The sequence below is a fragment of the Arvicanthis niloticus genome, chromosome 4, assembly GCF_011762505.2.
Source record: "Arvicanthis niloticus isolate mArvNil1 chromosome 4, mArvNil1.pat.X, whole genome shotgun sequence".
Classification (NCBI taxonomy): Eukaryota; Metazoa; Chordata; class Mammalia; order Rodentia; family Muridae; genus Arvicanthis; species Arvicanthis niloticus.
This window is the reverse complement of record NC_047661.1, coordinates 120606208-120625212: the sequence shown is the minus strand read 5'-3', so window position 1 is coordinate 120625212 and position 19005 is coordinate 120606208. Positions and strand designations below refer to the sequence as shown.

The window sequence follows — 19005 nt, the reverse complement described above, 5'->3', positions numbered from 1 at the left end:
TGGAGCTTTGAGGCAAGATGCCTTCTTATTCAGTGGCAGTTTGGAAGCACACCCTTTCCCTCCAAGCCCTATGAGAAGAAGCCAAATGCCCATTCTTAAAGTGTGACTACTGAGGCTCACGGTGCACTGCTGTTATCTCGGCAGGAGAGCAATTTGCAACCATTTACAACCCTCTCACTCCCCACTTCCCCTCTGTGTGTGTGCTTCCACACACACCAGTCCACGGTGATTAGTGCAGATGGTGACAAACTAACTCCCCATTGAAAGGGCTCAGAGCAGAGTGGGAAATGGATTTTTTGGCCTCGCTCTGTCCTTATAAACAAGAAAGCCCGAATGATTTTAGGTTCCTGATTCTTGCCTCCAAAGAGCGCAGTTTGCTTCTTCCAGACACAAGAGGTTGTAAATTGGTAATTCAGCTCAACCAAAGGCCACATGATGAGCAACTGTAGAAGTATTTCTTTTTCTTGTTGTGCAGAAGAGGAACCAGACATCTGAGTGTGGGTTTCTGCTGGAGGTCACCATCACCATTTGCAGCCTGAAGGCAGCATCTTGGCCAGCCCTGGGCTCTGTGATACCTCCCGTCCTTCAACCAGCAGAACCACAGGGTAGGTGGCTTCTGTATTGCCCTGAGGTTATTTTTTTTTTTTTCTTTTAGGGAAAAAAATACTTGCTGTAATCAAAACACTTTATTATATTTCCTATTGTCAGCTAATCCTGCCCAAACTCATTAAATAACAGTGTGTGGGTTATTTGCTGTCAGTGAAATTATCAAAGGCATTTTTAGTTGCCCACCCACCCCCAGCTCTCCCCCTGCTCCCCCCCCCACCGAAAAACATATGCTTCAGTGCCAACTGAAACAATGATGCAGAAATGTCACCATCAGTCTTGACCAGATGACCCTGCCCATTTCAGATTACCTCTTAATTTCAGCACAAGGGTCATGCTGTGAGTTCTTACAGTAAGCCGCTGCTCGCCACTCACATGGTTACAAAACTCACTGTACCCATTGCAGTTAATGAGATGTGGAAAGCCTTGTGCTGTGATTTGCTGGGCCATATGTTGTAAGAGGATACTGCTGATTCCCGTCTTCCGTATTTAATTTAAGCAGTCTGCAATACCTTTTCATATGGCTACTTATATAGTAAAAATTAACTTGGGATATAAAAAAAAATACACCATTGTGGGGTTTATGACTTGGTGTGGTTCAGTCTCGTGTCTTTGCATGGAAACATCTGTAAGTAATGTGTGCGAGTCGGTCTAATTTTAAATCCCGCCAAATATTTTCCATTTAACATTTGGTTTAACTGACAAACTTGCAGAGGTGACTTGCAGCTCCATACACTGTTCCCAAGGCTGTAGACCTGGTTTTGTTTGGTTTTTAAAGAAAATAACTGTAATTTAAAACTTGTTTTTAAAACACCTTTTTTACGTATCAGTGCATACAGAATATATGCCTCCTGAACCTCTTGAAGCAACTGCTGCAATTAATCCGTTGCCCCTAAAAGTAGTTACTTTGGTTTTGACTTTTGCTTTAACTTTTGTGGTAGGTGGGGAAACATCTGACAACTGGGGAGTTAGTTGGCTGTGTGTTGGAAGGATAAGGTTGTAGGAGCCACGGCTGGGGGGTGGGGCTGGGGGGACACCACAACAGGGGACAGAGGAACAGACCAAGCCCGTCCAGGACATCCACTAACCAACACTGTATTTCCTTACTACTTAAAAAATGAAAGTTCTTACTAATTCTCAGAGGACCCAGGCCCTCTGATCTGAACATGGATCTGAGCTATAAAACTGGTAAAAGCCAGCCTCTCCTTTGTCTGCTAGAAGGTTTACCCAATAAAACAGAAGGCCCCAAAATGTGAATTTCAGATAAACCACAAATACTTTTTTAGTACAAATGCATCCCAGGCCGTATTTGGGACATACTTAGATTAAAACTTGAGCGTGGCAGTATCCGGAATCCAAACTCATCCCGTATTCGATTGCTAAATCGGGCCAGCCCTTCCACACCTGGGTCAGGCGGGTTTGCTGATTGCATCCTATGGGTGGCCTGAATTTAAGCAGGAGGGTGGGCGGAAGCCATTAATGGCTCCCTGGGAATGGGGTGGTCCCTGGGAGCTCTTCAATGCTGTTATTAAACGCCCTCCTCCCGGGGCTCTGAGGCATGCTGACTCAGCATCCGGGCAAAGGGATGCTGGACCCCAGAAACATAATTAAACTGTTTCCACGACTGACTCGAAAATAAAAGTGTGGGTGTGGGGTGGGGAGAGAAACTTGAGGGGGAAGTTAAACAACAAATGGCGAGGTGTGGCGTGAAACCTCAGGGAAACTGTCGGTTTTGCTTCAAGGGAATTGAATTGTGAAACTTGCAAGTTGCGAAATTTCACTCGCTGATGCCTGTGAGAACTGAAGTTTGTTTTAATTGTCAATTAAAGCTGGGTTCTAAGGAGCCTTAGGGCGGTGCTGGCCCAAAGGGAACCCGCCTCGGGCCGGATGGATGACAGTGCTGGCCACTGGGGGTCAGGATAAGCTCGCAGAGTGGCCCTTCGACAGGCTGTGCGGTCGGGAGGGGAGCGAGGCTCTGCTCCGGGAGGCGGTGCCTGTGAGCCAGGGTCCTGTTGGCCTTCCTGGTTGCTGGAGTGTAAAGCAGCAAATGGCCTTAATCAGAGTGCAGATGCTATGTGCAGATGACCACGTCCTGATAGCAAAAGAAGTATGACCTTGTTGAAGATTTTATGAAACAGAAAACAATTCATTTGCATTCATAAGGAGACTTAAGACAGAAACAGGCAAGCCCTGAGTGTTTTGCCTTAGAACTTTTCTTAGAACTTGTTGGGGGGTGGGGGGTGGAGGAACAGAGGGAGGGAGGGAGGGAGGGAGGGAGGGAAAGAGAGATAGAGAGAGAGAGAGAGAGAGAGAGAGAGAGAGAGAGAGAGAGAGAGAGAGAGAGAGAGAACAGAGAGAAAACAGAGATACAGAAGGCGAGGGAGACAGAGGGGGAGAGAGGGAGAGATACAGAGGAGGAGGGAGGGATATACAGAGAGACATATTGAGAGATTAAAGAAGAACACCCCCACTCCCCCCACGTTCCCACCCAACCCTGCCAAAGTTGAGATGTTTTCGGAGCTGCTGTTGACTTCAGATGGAGGTTGCCGCCTTGTTAACCCTGGGATGCAGCCTCAGAAGATGATTCTCCCACCAAGGGATTAACCACGAGGAACAGTTAGGGAATGTGAAGTCTCCAGAGACTTGAGATCAAGGAGTCTAAAATGTTTGTAAGAAAAAAAAAAAAAAAAAACCCTCACTGGCTTGGGAGCTTTACGGAGACACTTTAAAGGAGAATCAAAATTGCCCTTATTTAAGAGCTTTGGAGATCCAAATATAAGCCTCTTTTCTTTCGCCAAGAAGGCCACTTACACATTTGATGTGCCTTTAATGCTTAAAGGAACCGCTGGGGTTCCTATTCGGTCCCCAAACACAACTTTATGATTTTATTTTTGCGAAGTCCATTTTTCTTTTTTTCCTTTTCCCCTTAGTGCCTCAGATTTCTGTTCTATTTGGGGATGATACGTTGAAGGGAGTCTGAATGGTTGTCTCAGACCCTGCCTGAGAGACAGGCTTGGTGTCTTTCAAGTGGCTCCAAGTGCTTGGGTGGCAGGGTTCCTGGGATTGGGGGTGATGTCAAAAGGTTCTCTGGTGACAGTCACTTGGTTTAGAGATGATCCATCATGAACATTTCAATCATATATTCAGCCATCTTTATTGAGGTCTCACTCCATCTTTGCAGGGCTGGTGTTGAGGTGGGGGTGGGGCACAGTATCTGCAAACAGTCAGAGAATCTAATGGGGTGGGCCAAAAATGTGAAGGGACACAGTAAGCCGTTGACGGTATTCTGGAGGATGAGGAAATCATTCTTTTTTTTTTTTTTTTTTTCTTTCTGGAAGGAGGAGAAGCTACAAGTTTATTTAATCTTTTCAAGGCAACTTATTTTTATTGCATTTTTAATTTCCTCTCTTGCATTACCATGGCCCTTTCCCCTGGCTTCCCACGCCTGTCCTTAATTACTTATCATTAGCGATGTACATGGGGCCTTGCTGCATATTTATAAACGTGATCATTAGTACATGGAAAGACAAAGGCTTCTTTAAGACTGTCATTAGTTATTCTGTTTTCATGGAAATGTTCATTAGGAGAAACTACCCACCTGGTTAAATAATTATAATTAAGAACTGGTAATCTCCTCTGCATTTTTAACTTGATCTTCTGTCTGTTTGCATGAGGCTAAACAAGCCTTATTTGGCTAGGATTCTATCATCTTTCATTTTCTCAGGAGTTGTCAACAAATACAGAGTCCTTGTTTTAAACTGTAGGTGTTGACTGATTTACAGCGTGGTGGGTATGATTTTGGTAATCCGGTGGTTCATCGCCGAGCCTGTGGACCAGCCGTGGAATGGTGAGTCACACGGAGTCCAGGAGCTTCGGCTGGTTTTATTTCCTGGACCTTTGTCCAAGGCTCTCCTGAAACTCCCTGGCCACAGAGATACAGGACTTGGAGGCCACTGGCCATGACTCCATTGTGTGCCAAGTAGCAGTTGGATGGTGTGAATGTCTGAATGTCAGTCTTTAGGTGTTGTTGATTAGGGGTAGCCACAGTAGCATGGCGACTTCGTCCTTGCCAATGCCCAAGCAAATACAGTGTAGCCTTTGAGTTGGTGGCAAATGGCATGAGGTTCATCGGTGGACCAGGTGACAGAAATGCAATCGAGGAAGCATGGTTCTATGGCCACCGACTCTCCTCTGCCAGGACTCATCTGGAGCAAACTGTTACCCTGAGCTGATGAGGATTTGCCCGGGACAAACCACAATTGTGGGAAATGCTGGGTCAGGGCATAACTCTCATCTGTATACAATTAGGCAGCACTCCTCATTCAGTGCCATTTTGAGAAGCTAAGGAAGTCTGCAATCAGTTATATCTCCAATTACCATAAAAATATATTAGCCATTCATTCATTTATTAATGATTCATCAGTTAACCACACATAATGAGCAAATAATTAGCAGCGCTGTACGGTTGCCAAAATTGAAAAAGTGTTGGCATTTTAAAGATGAAAGGTTGCATTTATGCAAAAGTCTGGTGATGATAAAGTTAATGTGAGATCATTATAAAAGTGGCTGTCCTATACTGCAGGCTGAGGTACCACAAAACTTGCCTAATTGAAGTGAAATTAACATTCTCCCCAAGTCTGCATGTTGCCACACACAAACTGCTGGGTTTCTCCAGAAGATCTCCCTTCAGTAAGGTGCACCACACAATACAAGCTAATAAAATGCCAGACAGCTAGACTGTGTTCTTTGTTTGCTTGGTTCGGGGCCTCACGGAAAACAATAAATTGCATTCATGTCAGCTGAAGCCCATCCCTTTGCTAATTACTGTTTGGTGCTGAAATGACTTCTGTGAAATTGGGAGCCGAGGAAATGGAGATCCTTACAAGGGAAGCTTTTCAGAGTTCTGCAGTAAATGTGAGATAGGCCTCAGGCACACAGATGTTAAAACACTGAATTCCCCCACAGATTACACTAATGGAAACCCTGTCAGGGAAAGTCAAACCCGGGTCTGTGGTCAAAATCTAATTAAGGTTTCTGTACTTAAAAAGAATATGAATGCCTCAGGGTGGCGATGAATGCATAAGAAACTCACTTGTTTGTAAAAACTGTTAGTGTGAATAGTAAGTACCGTGGGGCAGTTACCTGTGATGGAACACCTGCTTTCTTGGTCCTGTTCTGCTTTGCCGAATGCTCTGGAAGGCTTGTTCCAGAGGTCAGTGAACTCTGCTCAGGCCACAGAGGCCTCTCTGCCTTTAGGGGTCTGGGATAAGGCATGGTTTGAGGTCACTGTGAAAATGGATCTTTAGAAGTTGCCCTGGAATCCCAGAGGATGCCTTGCTCTGCCACATGAAAACCACCCCAGATGATCCTGCCCAACTGCCTGGCGCCACTGAGGAAATAGTTCTTGGGGAGGGTGTGGGGCTGGCCAAATCTTTCCTACTGGGGGAAACAAAGGGTGGTCTGCTTGCAGCTCACCCTCCAGCCTGTGAGACGGCCTCCCGGAACAGCTGCAGCGTGCAGGCACGGCCCAGCTTCTAATAGAGGAAATGAATTTATAATGGTGCCGTCTCTTCATTTTCACCAAGCACAAATTTCCCCTTAAATACTTAAAAACAACACCCAGAGCTGGATATCCCTTAAATTTCAAATAAATGAAATCTTAATCCAGCCTGTTGCTGAGTCTGAGCTGTTATTAAAGAAATAAATTTGAAACAGCAAGTGGTTTGAGAATTTTTGAATTTAATTATTTAAATCTACTTAGGGTAACTCTCGTGTGCTATTTCAGTTTCCCATGGAGAACATGAATTCTGGGAAAGGTGTCCCATGCAGGGCCTTGGAAATATTAACTTTCATGTACAATCGTGGCAGTGGCGGACAGGCTTTGCTGCCCTCCTGCGAGAAAAGGAAAAGGAGAAAAAAAAAAAAAAAACCCTCTAAGATGTTTTTTTTTTTCCTTGTGACATTCAGTCAAGGAGTACAAGTCACATGTTTCAAAGAGGGAAGCCAAGTTCTCTTTTCAACTTTCATCAGATTCCCTGTTTAAACGCCATTCATTTGAAGCTCTTCAGAGAGCAGGTGTGCACATAGTCACTCAGTGAACCACACTAGGGACCAAAAGGGAAAGAGAAATTATCACTGCTGTAACTGAAATGGCCAGTGACTTGTTTAGTGAATTCTCTGTCTTGGCAAGTGTCCAGGGCCTGATTTTTGACATTTGTGAAAAAGGATTGTCCATTTTAAGGAACAGGTTCGGGCCCCAAGTCCCTGATTTTTTTTTTTTTTTTTTTTTTTTTTTTTTTTTTTTTTTTTTTTTTTTTGGTGTCCTTCTAGTCCTGGGACTTGCCTAAATTCTGATAGCAAAGACCTTTCATGTGCTAGCAACCTAGCTTTTTAATGGTGTCTACACTGGGTGTATGTGGGTGGAGGAGTGGGGTGGAGAAGGTTCAGGGTTAGGACATAGATTGTAGCAATCTTCCTTCCATCTCCCTGGGACTCTGCCATAGAGCCTGGTGGGTTTGGGGCCCTGTCTCAGAGGGTGAAATGGTCACACACCTGCATACTTGATGGAGTGTGGTCACACCCACACAATGAGACCCTGAGGCCTGAGCCAGAGAAACTATGAACATCCAATTTATTTCTCTTTCATCCGGCTATTTGATATTATAGCAGTCAGGACCTTGGAACTGCCAAACAGAAACTTTCCCACACCCAACCCAGGCTAGCAGGAGGATATTGACTTGGAGTGATTTCTAGACCCTGAGTTCTAGTATTATTATTATTGTTTCTGCTCAATATAAAAATCTTCCTGGAAGCCAGAAGTCTTTAAGGAAAAAGCACCATCTCAGTTTGGGGCCCAGCCTCAGCCTCCACCTTGTTTCCAATAAATGGAAAGCTCTGTGGAAGTTGCATAATTCGCAGGGTCGGGATGCCAAGTGACTGTTTTATCATTTAGAAGAGCAGCCGTGAAGTTAGATTAGGGGTTTCCCCAGGAAGCACGGCCCTTAGCCAGTGACCACTCAGAAGTAACATCTGCAGTAACAGTAGCATGGGCGAATAACTGATTTGGAGGGTTTCTTTTTCCAAGTCTCTATACATTTATAAAATAGCTCCTTTTCTTGCATATGCCCTAAGATTTTGGGAGAGGAAAAGTCATGGTTCCTGCTTCTAGGGGTGGGGTGGGGGGCACGAGGGGGTGGTTCTCAGTTAAGCTGAGAGAATAGGCTTCCCAAAAGTATGGACCAAGCTTCCTGTAGCCAAAGTCTGCATCATTACAATGCCCAGCATGTAAGAACCGGTAAATATTTGTTAAGTGAGTGTACCTGTTGGAAAGAGAGTGTGCAATGCCTTCTGTCTACCGGAGCTGTCGTGGGACATAGACATTAACAGGTACAACTCAGTTTGTGCCTTGTGCGTTACCTAAGGACAAATTACTAGGTATCACCATAATTAACGAGGGTCCTAAGCAGTCAATTACACTCTTCCTTTTTTTTTTTCTTTTGTGAAGTTTGTGACATTTAGATTCTTTTGTTGGGCAGATGGTAGAATATCACACCTGTTGGAAAAGTAGGCATTTTGGGAAGGGACATTAATTTGGGACTATTTATAATAAAGAAAACACACTGGCTTCTTAGTAAGTGTTGCTCCCCAAGGAGGCATCCCAGCTGAACACCCTTAAGTCCCTTTTCCTTTTTCATTAATTTATTTATTCACTCGAATACCCTGATCATAGCCCACCCCTCCCCAGTCACCCTGAATACTCTTAACTCTTTGAAGGAGAGCTTCAGAAATGAAAACATCACCTCTTCTTAATGTTTTGCTTTCTCTATGTTTCTGTGCTTTCTGGACTGGCTTTAAAATATTTTACATTTCAAAACATGTGCTGTGGGCGTGTGTGCTGTGTGTGTATGTCATACTTAGCTCACATGTGGAGGTGAGAGCACAGTTTGCTGGAGGTGGTCCTTTCCTTCTACCATGTTGGCTCTGGGGACTGAACTCAAGCTGCTTGGTGTGGCCGCAAGCACCCTCACCCACTAAGCCATTTCATTGGCCCAATTTTTGTTGGTTTATTTCATCATTTCGAGAAACGGTCTCACTGTATTATCCTGTCTAGCCCGAAACTTGATATTTAGAGCAAGCTGGTTTAGAATCTTCAGTAGATCCTTTTGCTCCTGTCTGCCTGGTGTTGGGATTATAGGCACAAACCGCAATGCCAGCCTTTCTGGATCGGCTTTTATTCTCTGGTTGGTTCTCAGCCTTCTCCCACCTCTCAAGTCCCTCCGCTCATCCCCCACGCCCCTGCTTACCTCCCTCCGCTCACCTCCCTCCGCTCACCTCCCTCCCGCTGATGCTGATCTCCCACCACTCATCTCCCTCCGTTCTGTCCTTTTCTTCTCCTTCTTCTCCCACCCCTCACCATCCTCCTCTTCTCCATTTCTGGTCAATTTTCCATTTCTCAGGAAGTTCCTCAAACGACCTCAGGGCTTTTTAACTCAGCTGTAGTCTGCTGTGGTCTCCTGAGCGGCTCCTGGACGGATCTCCAAGTTTCGGTTTCTGAATCAGACGCTCTATGTCCGCCAGGCTCACGGGCTCACGGTCTTGAGACGCCATGTTTGCTCCTGGGGCCTTTGCTCTGACTAATCTCTCGTGTTGAAGGCTTCTGCTGCTGTGCTACCTTTCCAAACTCCCCGTGTTATTGATCATCCCCTCTTTGACTACACCTTTCCAAATTCCCCGTGTGATTGATCACCCCCTCTTTCAAACTGTTCTTTGCTTCCTTGGTTTTCACTGCATCTAAGCTCCTAATACCCACAATTTAGCAACTCTTTCATTGTACTCTATAATTTAGTCTTAGCTTCCCATATAAGCCCTAAGCTTCTTATAGCTAAAAGAGGCTACAGTGCTTATTATGTACAATGCTCTGTATTAAGGTGCATTGCATTATTATTCCATTTAATCTCCATGACAACACTATGAGGTGGGCCTTTTTTTTTCTTTCCTTTTCCATTTCCATTTTACAGATAAGGAAGCTCAGGCCCTGAGAACATGTCTGATTCACCCAAGGTCGTTCAGCAAGCAACCAAAAGCCAGTGCTGGCTTCTGCAGTATCTTGTTTTGTGCCTTTCTAATTCCACTTTGGGAATGAAGGGCTTGTTCCTCCAGCTGTTGTCCGTGCTGCTGGCTGGCAGCATCATCTGTCAGTCATCTCTGCTGTCTTCTGCTGAAAAAGGCCTCTTTGCTCGATGCCACATCTCCTTTGCTGGAAAAGCCTGTCTCACAAAGTGCTGTGGCTGGGGTACAAAGATCTGCTCCCTGATCCCCAGTTTGGAGCAACTTCTAAATTCACACCATCTCCAGAGGTCTTGGTGAAGTTAATTGAGGTGTTTACTCCGATTTCACCAACTTCTGAAGCTCAACTTCTCCATCATCCCTGCCCAGTTTCCTTCTTGTTTTCCTTTCTACAAAATAGTGGTCCCTAGGAGAACGCACTAATAACATTCTTGTACACAAATATCTGATTCAAAGTCTGCAGCTTCTCAGGGAAGCCAACCCAATGAGTTGGTACAGGAGTAGTCGGAGCAAGGTGATGTGAGGTCAGAATCTGGAGCCGGCGTCCATGCTGGCCATGAGTAATAAGGACCCCATCTCTGGAGGTTCTCAGAGCTGAGACAGGTCAGCACTGAGCTGCGATGGGATGCTGGGAAAAGAAATCGTTGGAACAGTAGTACTGGATGCCGGTTACTAGGGGGGCATAAATGCTTTGGAAAAGGGAGTAATTAATTTAGCAATTAGTATGAAAACCTGAATGCCTGACTGATTAAATATAATGTGAGCTGGAGCCTTTATAATTAGGAGGCAGGAAAGTTAACAGTAGAGATACAAGTTCCTCCGAAGTTTGACAGGGTTCCAGAGGAATTTGAATGCTCTACCTAGGTGAGTGTGCTAGTGGTGCCAGGCCAGAGTCTGAGGGAAAAAAGAGCAGGACCTTGAGATACCTTGAGATATATTGGATGAGAGATTTCACTAAGTGTGAAAGTCCCCTGCCACTCTTGCCTGAAGACAATGCAGATCCCCCCCCCCCCCCTTTAGGGGCTAAGTCTGCAGGGGTTGAGTCAGGCAAACAGAGATTGCTACCCTTAGTGCATCACTTCCCCTTTGTTTTCCAGGCTGTCTGGCAATTTGGTACCAAAGTAGTCTTTCCATTTGTTGTCTACCAGGTTGGGCTGTTGTGCAGCATTTAGCATCTATCTCCCCACAGACTCTACATGCTGTTTGAGGACTATTACATTTCTTCTTCTTCTTCTTCTTCTTCTTCTTCTTCTTCTTCTTCTTCTTCTTCTTCTTCTTCTTCTTCTTCTTCCTCCTCCTCCTCCTCCTCCTCCTCCTCCTCCTCCTCCTCCTCCTCCTCCTCCTCCTCCTCCTCCTCCTCCTTCAACTTTTGACTGGTTCTTTGTAAATTTCACATCACTTACCCCAATCGCACTCATCCCACCATCCCTTCATGCCACCCTCCACCCTTGTAACCTTACTTCCAGCAGAGAAAAAACAAAACCAATCTTGTTGTGGAAGAAGCTGTAGTGTGTCACTGTGTGTCACCCAGTACACCCCTGTGCCCACCAAATGTCCACTGCAATGACTTGTTGGTCTGGTCTGAGGCCTCTGTCTTCTGCTACATGATCAGTGCTGGAATCTCACTAGGACTTCTCTTGTATATCCTGCTGTTGTTTTGTGCCATGGAGACCCCGTAGTTTTGGATCTTCAGCCCCTTTATGCGCTCCAGAGGTTCATCAAAGGGGTAAATGTTGAGATGGGCCAATTCAAAGCCCTGGATCTGGGCCTGAGAGGTATGTGAGCTGCTCCACCCAGCAGCTTCTCTGCTCTCATGCCCTTGGGGTTGGCTCACCAGCAGCCTCCGTAACGAGAGCCAGCTCTACCTTGCTACCCAGGTAAGGCACTGCATGTTTCTTAAGCAGCTACTATGTGGTGGGTTTTTGTCTTAAGTATGAGAAATGAGAAAATGATTAAGAGAAATAATGTTTTCCTTTGCTTTTAGGGGAGTCATAATTTGAGGGTGGGAAAAAAAAAGAAAAACAACCCAACAAAAATCCTAGCCAGACTATTATTGAACACAACAGTACATGTGGTGGTGATGAAGAGCTCATAAAAGCGTGCTCATGGGAGCCGATGACTGAGCTTACCTGTAGGTGACAGACTAGAGGACTGGATGGAGGCGGTATTCCAAGAAAAGCAAAGGTTTGGGTGATGAATCCCACAGGTGGGGAAGGGTCACAAGTTTTATGCTATGGATGGCACAGAGCCATTGGCAGGGATGAGGTTGTCTTGTGTTTTCTACTTTCCTGCTTTTTACAACTCCTCTTTCTTAGTTGTATGAAAGTTGAGTATCCTCTTTCAACAGATGCTGCTTGCCAAAGCCACGCCAGAAGCTTGGTGTATCGGGTGGATGATGCATTTATACCAACTTAAACCTTCAGTCGTGGTGGGTACCCAGTGGGGCTGGTGGCTGAACAGGCATGCTTGAGGTTACTACCCCCTGTCCGTAGGTTCTGATAAATGGCTGACAATGCCTACTTGGCATTTTATATATTGTTGAAAATTAATTATTTCTCACAAATTATTTATGATAGTAATACCTAAAAGCTTGGTAGAGGAAATTGACAATGTCTTATATACCTAGAGCTCCAGAACACAAGCGTTTTGATAGTTACCCAGAAGGCCCTGCACACTGCTGACACATGGGAAAGCCTCATTGGTTTCAATTAGTTCACTGTATTAGTTAATCTTGTGGGTAATTCTGAAGGCAGATAACCCACATAAGACCATCATGTAATCAGAGTGCGCGCGCGCGCACACGCACACACACACACACACACACACACACACACACACACACACACAATCAAAATTAAAGAAAACATTGAATCCTAAGGTCACCATGCCTTGGAGAGAAGAAAAAATGGTTGGGGTGTACTATGCAACAGGCTGCTGATTGAATTTAAACTAAAATTTAAGGACAATTCAGCACTTGATGTTGATGAACTCAAATGTGAGATAGAAGCCACCCTTGCCTTCCTAACAGGTTTCTGCATTGATAACCGTAGACAATGCACAATTGTGAGTTACAGTGGTTTATAATGTGTCTTCTATGATGGGAAGCATGCTTTTTGCAGAAATATGTTCTCACTGAATCTTTCTGATGGCAGCTGGACCATGGCTTAGCCCTTGGTTTTCCCTCAGGTCCCATCTGACCCCCATGAATATTGCTTTAATATAGTCCACGATGCCAACCTGTACACTGTATCAAGGGACTTTTGAAGGATGTTCTGCTCCTGAGACATGACCTTGGAACTGTGCACCATAATTGAGAGGTGTAGGTTATCCTTTGGAAGTGAGAGAAACATTTTCTTTCTTTCTTTTTTTTTAAATAGCAATGACCGTGTGTGTGAGACAGCCAGGAAGGGGAGTACTTGATTTGGAACCATCCCTCTGTAAGTAGCCTTGGTGAGCGGAACACCTGGGGCAGGCTGAATGTGGGAAAAAGCTTTAAAAGGTGTTTGCTTTAATCTGTTAAAACCACTGTGAAATTTAGTTCAGATGTTCTATGGATCTGGGTGAAAACGGTCAGATTTCCACATAAATGGACCAACTGGGAACTGTTCATCCTCTAGGGATTGCCAGCTCTCTAACCATGCCTTCTTCTCATCCATCCAGCGGCTGCTTCCTCTCCTTTCCTCTCCCTAAAGCCCCCTTTAATCTCTAATAAGATGGACTTTTTAAGTGCAGTACAGCTTCCATGGAAGCTCAGTGGTTCCCATAGAGATTCGTGGGATTGTCCTGCACAAAAGAGGTCAAAGCACAGATGTCAGCTGATGGAGGTTCTTGAGCTGGGTTGAAAAACCGACTGAAAGGGAATGTGAGTGCCCTCTGGCTCTCCAAAGACACTGAGTACCCCTTCTTGGTAGATACAAAGAGTCCGTAAGAGAAATGACGCTGGATACAGATGCACTTCTGGACTCCATGTCTGAAATGCTGGTTTCATCAGCTTTCTGAGCCATGAAGAAGAGGTGGAGATGTAGGGCTCACGGGCCAAGTCTGCCTGTCTCACTGTCACTTTAGGATGTGCATTTCTGTACTGGGAGCATGGGGATGAGGTGATGATTTCTGAATTTCCTTTTGACTTCAAGATTTCATGAAGGGGAAATCACACACGGCCGCCGTGGATGGTTATATTGCTACTGTATGTTTTCTTTAAACAGAGTCTCAAATCCATTCAATATGAAGCAGATTAGTAATGGGAACCAGAAGCTCGGGAAAGGCCACCCTCAGATTCAGGAAATCTACTGCCTTTCCCTGGATCTTTGTGTTCATTTCTTCTGACTCCTGGGTGGGGGTGGGGTCCCATTCCAGGGAAGTAACATTTATATGAATCCAAGTAGAGGGAGAAGTTTTCTCCTTCATCTCCCCTTCCCAAACAATCTAGCTTAGTTCATCATCTTGTGTTGACATAACTTATGAATGCTAATTAACTCATAAATGCTAATTAATAACTCCATGTGCTTTTATTTACTGGCAAATATAGGCATCCAGGTGCAGTGTGGACCCAGACTCTAACTCAGTGGGTTTCTCTATCTCTGAGGTAAGAACATGGATGAATGACTCTGCTGCACCATCAAAATCATGTTTAAAAATTATGCATGGGATTAAAATGATTCTCTCACAAAAACATCACCTTCTTCTATAAGAAAGAAGGGCCAAATCCAGCTATACCAGCCGTTGCTCTCCAGAGACACTAAAGCCACAGATACAAATGTGGATGTATGAAAGAGATTGGCTTATGTGATCATCACCGCTCAGAAGCCAGTGTCTGTAGAGCAGAGAATGGGAAGCCTGGGAGGTATTTCCTGTTCTACATATGAAGGCCTGAGAACCAAGGGAGCTGGAGGTATTTGTTCTAGTCAGAGTGTGAAGAAGGTTTATGGTCCAGGAGTTGATGCCTCTGGGCAGCAGAAGGTAGATATACCAATTCAATCAGAAAAAGTGACCCCGCTTTTCCTCTCCTGTCTAATCAGGTATTAGGTGGATTGGATTGTGCCCACCAGCTTGGCAAGGGTGGTCTTAGTTGATCAATTCAAATATAGATCTTTTTCAGAAATAGCTTCACAGGGCTTCAAAGAACTATGGTTTGCTATTCCATCCTTTAGTCGAGCTGATGCATAAAATTGATCATTGCATGCACAAATGGTAAGATCAGATCGGACTCCTCATCTTGGGACAAGGTTGAAACACAGAGGTGGGCAGAGAAAGAGAGAGAGAGAGAGAGAGAGTGAGCGAGAGAGAGAGAGAGAGAGAGAGAGAGCGCCTGCTGTAGCCTGACCTTGGTGACCTTGTTGTCTCCGTGTCATGGAGCACTGCAGGGATCTCAACCATGTGCAAAGGACAGCTTGGCCAGGCTGGACCTGTAGAAAACCAGTGGCCTTGAGTCGTATAAAGCACCAAGGTCTTGGCTGTCTTATAGGTAGAGTCTTACACTGGAGTAGGAGGTCAGCTGTATAAAGGCTGCAGGGCATCCTAGCCCAAGTCAGATGCAGGGCATGCTAGCCCAGGTCAGATGCAGGGCATCCTAGCCCAGGTCAGATAAATGCAGGGCATCCTAGCCCAAGTCAGATGCAGGGCATCCTAGCCCAGGTCAGATGCAGGGCATCCTAGCCCAAGTCAGATGCAGGGCATCCTAGCCCAAGTCAGATGCAGGGCATCCTAGCCCAGGTCAGATGCAGGGCATCCTAGCCCAAGTCAGATAGATGCAGGGCATCCTAGCCCAAGTCAGATGCAGGGCATCCTAGCCCAGGTCAGATGCAGGGCATCCTAGCCCAAGTCAGAGCTCCCCATGAGGGTGTGGACTCATGTTTAAACTTGTCTTTTCTGGGAAGTCCTGTGCTCTCATGCAGCTCGTGTGAATATGGAGGTTCAAATGCTCTCCGCAAATGAAATAAATCTTTGTCTTGAGTCTAATGATCATAAACCTGGGATTTGTCACACCACAATTCAGTGAGGACCCCCCCCCACACACACAAGGATATTTTTGTGTTATTTACTATGATTGCTCTCTCTGAGGGTTTTGTAAACGGAGGCAGAAGAGTGCTATAGTTTGGGCAAGCTCACAGATCTAGGAAGCAGTGACCTCCTGGGTTTGACTTGGGTACAGCTGTAGGCTGTGGGATCAGTTTGACACAATACAGCATTCCTCTCTGAGAGTCTCCCCCTCCCCTGACTTTCAGAGCTACCTTCTTTGGCTTCAAGAACTGGGGCTTGGGCCTCATTTCCTCTCCCAGCTACAATTTACTTCTGAGCCTCTCCCCAACCTCTCTCCCCACCAAGCCTGTCTGAAGTGGAAGGTTCTCCAGCATCTGCCTTTCTCTCCTCTATTTCTATCCCTTACAAAAACCGTCCCTGGTTGTTTTCAAAGTCACCGTTAAATGCACCCAGAGCAGAATCCCTAAGGGAGAGACCACGACAAGAGGCTGCAGAGCTAAAGGTGAATATTCACATCCTTGTATAAGACCCTGGCTGGGGAGTAGTGCAGACTTTTGCTTTCGGATAAGCTTCCTAGGTGTGGGGGAGCTTTTCTTTGTAAAGAAAGAGAATCTTTATAAACCTTGCTGTCTTTGCAAAGAGGCTTTACGGGTAGTGAGGATAAAGCCAGAGGCAGAAGAAAGAGGTGCTGAGTGCCATCAATCCACCTGCTTTTAAAGGTGGGCGTGGGAGGGGAAGCTGTCCTAGGCGTCTCTTCCCAGGGGAGCAATGAACACGCATGGTTGCTTGACACCTCTGACACTGTTCTCTGGGACATTCAACCCCCATCTTCCCTCCCTGGGTGGAGTTGGACAGAGATGGGGCAGTGGCTGTCTCTGGCAGCCCCAAATGCCGACAGCTGTGCAGTCCTGGGATAATTGCATATATGTGTTTCTTCTCCCTTCCAGGTCTTGGAAAGCGCGCCAGCCCTGGAAACCGTGCGGTGTGATGACCTGCAATGGCAGCCCTTCCATTTACGTTTCAAACTCCAAGTCAGCCGTGTCAGAGTTTGAGCCGGGGCTACAGAGCTTAATGGGTCAGACGCAATTAGCAGCCCGGAGAGCTGCACACTGCGGTGCGATTTATTTATTTATTTATTTACCCATCAGATTCCGAGAGTGCTAGTGCTTAAAAGCAACCGAACAATTGCTCTATTGTGCTGAAAGAAAGCCCAGTTCATTCAGAAATCAATTGCACCACCAGGTGGAGCACACTCTGGCCCCAGACAGGTGGGGGCTGACCCGCCTCCTCCCCCAGTGAAATCTTGTTAAATTAAAAACTCGATCCAGAAGTGGCACAAATAGGGAGCGTGAATGGGACGGAGTCAGTTCCTCTCCGGCGAATTCTTTTCTTCTGCTCTTTTCCCCTCCTTTTGAAAAGAACTCAGCGTTAGCATCTCTGCCGGCACGCAGTCGTCTACCCTTCGCGGTTCGCGGTGGTACTTTAATGGGACTGAAAATTAAAGGGCAATATTGGGCCGATGCAAATGGTTTTGGAAAGCATGTGCATCCGTGCAGCTCTCTCGTTTAATTAATAGTCTTGTAAACTATTTGGTGCACTTGAAGTCAGTCGAGAAGTACAGAGACTCCATGTTAAATATCCACTCCATATTTAACAGGCTGTGAGGAGCACACTAGAACATGCAGGCCCTTCTCGAGTTTCACTGTCTGAAAAATTTCAAAGCTGACCCAAGTCAACCTGAAAAATGTTTAACACCCTGGGCCTGAACACAAGAAACCCTGTGATGAGCAGACATTCAATTACAGTTTGGTTTTTTTTTTTTTTAAATGAGAAACTTTTTTTTTTTTTTTTTTTTTTTTTTTTTTTTTTTTTTTTTTTTTTTTAGTAGAGGCTTTGGGAACTAATTGGCAGTTGCAGAGGTAGTGGGTGAGGGCCGGATCTTGTGGGGAACTTTTACCAGAGTAACAGGACTCAAAAGAAAATATGAATAGCAGATACCTTTGTTTCCAGTCAAATGGGCTGATTAAGAAACGAAGCATTTTTAACGCATTGATATGGAGAATTAATTATTTATATGTTAAAAATTAAAGAGGGGTAATGTGACTTCTACTCTTGTGTAGGAGTTGGATAGGGGCAGAAAGAGTGGTCCCATGGGTCCATGTCTTAAGTCACTAGCGAAATTAAGGATTAAGAGTTCTAGGGTAGGAACCGCACTTAGGTTCTATGCCAGGCTGCCTGGTTTGATTCTTAAAGTCCAGACTGGTTATGCTAGAGCCTGGAAATGCAAGAAAACTATACTGAGTAGACTAAGTTGTGACAACTGAGCAACAGAAAAAATTAGCTATTTTAATCCTGGCCTTTGGAAGGCAGAAGCAGAGGGATCTCTGTGAGTTGAGGCCAGCCAATACTACCAAGTGAGACCTTGGTACATGGGGGGATGGGAGGGAAGGAGGAAGGGAGAAAGCTGGTGGGGGGTGGAGGGGGGGTTACCTGATAAGTTTGTGGAGCTATGGACCCCATAGTGACCGAGTTGGGTGGAGTGGGGTCCAGGGTTCTGTCAGGGTACCACAGTTGAGAATCACTGCCCCAGGCTCTTCTTAGAGGCCACTAGACTAGTTTTTTTTTTTTTTTTTTTTTTTTTTTTTTTTTTTTAACAGGTTCCCTTGGCGACAGTCATTTGCTCACATGTGGAAGTCTGAACATAAACCCCTCATTGAACAGAAAGTCCTCCAGTCACATTATTCCATTTCTTCTCTGAAACAGAGGGAGGGTAGGAAGGCTCCGTCCTTTAAAACACATCCAGTGGTACTTGAAATGTCATTTGGCCTATGACAGATGAGACGAAGAGGGAGGGGATTAATGACAAACGGATCTGAGTCCTCACTAAAATAAAAACAGATTCACACCCAATGCCTCTTGAAGCATAGACCATGTGGCAGCTTGTGTGTCTTGTGTAGAGAGATGTGATTTCAGCCAAACCCAGGATCCTGAGCTCCTGGAGAGGTGATGTCTTTCTTCTGTGAGAAGAAAGCTTTCCAGAGACCGGAGAGCAGACTATATCACCTGAGGGATGTGGAGTTTCCAAGCACAAATGATCGGGTTTGCAGGCTTTGACTTCAGTTCTGTTTCTCCGAGATTGGTCTGACAGCCCAGTCATTTTCTGTGACTGTTTTGGGGTCCAGGGTTGATGAAGTAGAAGTCACTATTGTTTTAAGAACCCAGAGGAAGACACTGGCTGAATAAACTTTGGCTGTGGGCCTCAGCTATGAGTTACGAATGCTGGGTGCATCTGTATCCTCTTTGGCTGTTTTGGTTTTGATCAGAGCAGTGCTAAGTCATGCCTGGGGTGGGGGA

At 45.5% G+C, this 19005-nt stretch overlaps 1 long non-coding RNA gene across 1 annotated transcript; it reads left to right on the top strand.

Moving 5' to 3' along the window:
* The first annotated feature begins 425 nt into the window (after positions 1-425).
* LOC143441928 (uncharacterized) lies at positions 426-13110 on the top strand. Its single transcript, XR_013109681.1, has 3 exons — positions 426-605; positions 12020-12100; positions 13050-13110. It is a non-coding gene; the product is annotated as an uncharacterized LOC143441928 (long non-coding RNA).
* Positions 13111-19005: the final 5895 nt, after the last annotated feature.